Source organism: Formica exsecta, unplaced genomic scaffold, assembly GCF_003651465.1.
Source record: "Formica exsecta isolate Colony F162 unplaced genomic scaffold, ASM365146v1 scaffold148, whole genome shotgun sequence".
NCBI classification, from domain to species: domain Eukaryota; kingdom Metazoa; phylum Arthropoda; class Insecta; order Hymenoptera; family Formicidae; genus Formica; species Formica exsecta.
Window position 1 is genome coordinate 16,528 of NW_021848810.1, and position 2,630 is coordinate 19,157.

The window sequence follows — 2,630 nt, forward strand, 5'->3', positions numbered from 1 at the left end:
TAATCACTGTTGATGTCAAGTCTAATAATGGAAGATACTTATCGTTCTCCGTTTCTCCGTTCGAAATATCCTCCCGTTTATTATAAACTTACTGGGGTCATGCTTCTCCCCTCTTCTTTCTTCTTCCATTTAATTATCCCCTAAGTTGATCTTATTCTCAGAATTGATTAGATATTGACTACTTTCAAGATTCGTTGCGTGGGATTTGTTCTTTTAAATTAAAGCGACGCGGACGATAGCATCTCTTCCTCTTCGTCTTAAACTATTAATCATGATTATGATAATGCGCTCTCCGTGTTGACGCTAATTATATTAATTACTAACGACTTGTCTTTTGAAATACTTATTAAATTTTTCTGTAACGCAGAGATTTGTGTGCCATCACTTACATGCCACCGTTTACATATAATTCACGCGTGAGAGAAAATTATATAACTATTTCAAGTTAATTTTACAAATGAGCTCCTAAAGATTATATGTAAGCCATTTAAAAAAAAAATAGAACAGTAATATTTAATTCGTTAAAAATAGCGAAATAATCAATGCGAAATTTTCGAGCAGAGTGTTCCCAGACAGCACAAAACGTCCTCAGGATCATCCTGAATATGTCCAGGATGGTTAAGGATATTTGTAGGATGTTTTAAGATATTATTATAAATATATTTTATGAAATACTTTCTTATGTATAAATATCTCGTATGAGTATTCAAATAGTAACTGTATATCAACGAGAACTGCTTTCTAATCAGTATCAGAAAGAGTAGAGTCTCATGGGAAGATTGGCACAAGCTCGCGAATGACTAGTGATGAAAAACAATTTTTTTCGCCAAGAGATTTGTTTTTTGTTTTCCCTTCTTTGGCGATCTCCTAACGCAAGGCGCTATCGTCCGCGTGAATCTTTGTTAAAAGCGAGAACCTCAGCGTCATCGTTATATATCGTTCAAGTCTAGGAATCACAGAAATGCCTGATTGCTCTTCAACAATCGACATTGTTACATCTCACATTGACATGTGTATGCTGTGTGACGATAGTTATAATTATATATTATACTTAAGAAACTATCTAATTAAATTACATAAAGAGATCTAGAAACTGATTATTTTTCAAAATTTAAAAAGCTTGCAAGTTCTAAGGTTTATGTCTAATTCAAAGAGAGCCCAAAAGATCTAAGAATATACAATTCCAGATGATTACTTAATATTTCATGGACTCGAAATCTATATTTCTAATCACCCGCAATTTTAAGAAAATTTCAAATTACGCAAGAACTTTGAGGCAAATTCTAAAATAACTTTTTAGATTCTAAAATAGATTCTAAAATAACTTTCAGGGATGTAAAAGTTTCTGCAGAATCGAATTTCAAATTAAAGATTATTTTTTTCTTATTAATTAATTGCACAGCTATAGTTCCATCGAATACAGAATGTCTGAGACTCCATCCGAGTTCTGTTTCATTTACGATTTCAAAAGTTGGTCAAAAGTTATAATTATCACTTCAAAGAAACTCGTAGGTAGATGAAAGCGGACTCGCTAGCAAGTTTGGAACATCCTGTATATGTGACGTGCGTAAATGTAATTATATATATAATTATAACTATAATGAGAACAATCTTTCAATCGCACGCATCGCGCTTATTTATAATTCTCGAACAACGAGATATAAAGTATTAACACGACACCCTGTGTGCTACTTTCTCGTTAGCTCGATCTGTTCGCGAGCCGACTCGATATCGAAAGGATACACAGAAGATGCAGCGTAGTAAGGAGTCTCTTTCAGGAGGATCCCCCACATCCCTGTATGTAGGATGATCGCTTCGCGAATCGCTGGTTTTCAAAAGTATCGAATACGAGTTTGATAAAGGAGACCGATCGGAGTCTGAGGATCTCGTTGATAATGACATATCAATATTCGTGAATGTGAACGAAACATTCGATGATTGAGAAGTAAATACGTCCGAAAAAAAGAAAAATATCTATTTCAAAAAATTAAGAAACTCGTGAGAACAATCACGACTTGATTTTCTCCAAGAATTATAACCATGATTATTATTATTATTATTATTTTTTTTGCGAAAAGGAATATTTATGTAATGCGTTTTTTTCCGGGATTGGCGGGCAGTATCTCTTGTATATCTTTTTTTGTCTACGTTCGTTTATAATAAATCTCAGAAATGTAGTGAAACTTTGCGAGAGACAAACGTTTTAAGTTGCTTTTAAGCATATTTTATTTTTACACATATACTTTTCTGGAATCTCGATTGGCAGATAATATTAATATGCTATCGGATATCATTTGGGTAAAATGTTCACGTTGATAGGGTATGTTGAATCGTCGGGATATCGATCTGACATAATGATTAATGTGTTGAAACTTTGGAAAAAAATTCAAAAATGTAATGTTCCAAATATAATAAGATTGATTGCGAGGATTTAAGATCCTACGAGGAATAACTCCAAAGTCATAACACCGCTAAATTCAAAGTTTTAAAAGTTGAACATTCCGTAATTTCTGTTGTGCAAATTGCGAGTTTTAAGGACACACGGTCCTGAGTCTTAGTTTTTAAAATTTAACGCTCAACTTTTGCTAATTTTAATATCGAATTCAAAGTTTCGGGAATATCCGAAGAGC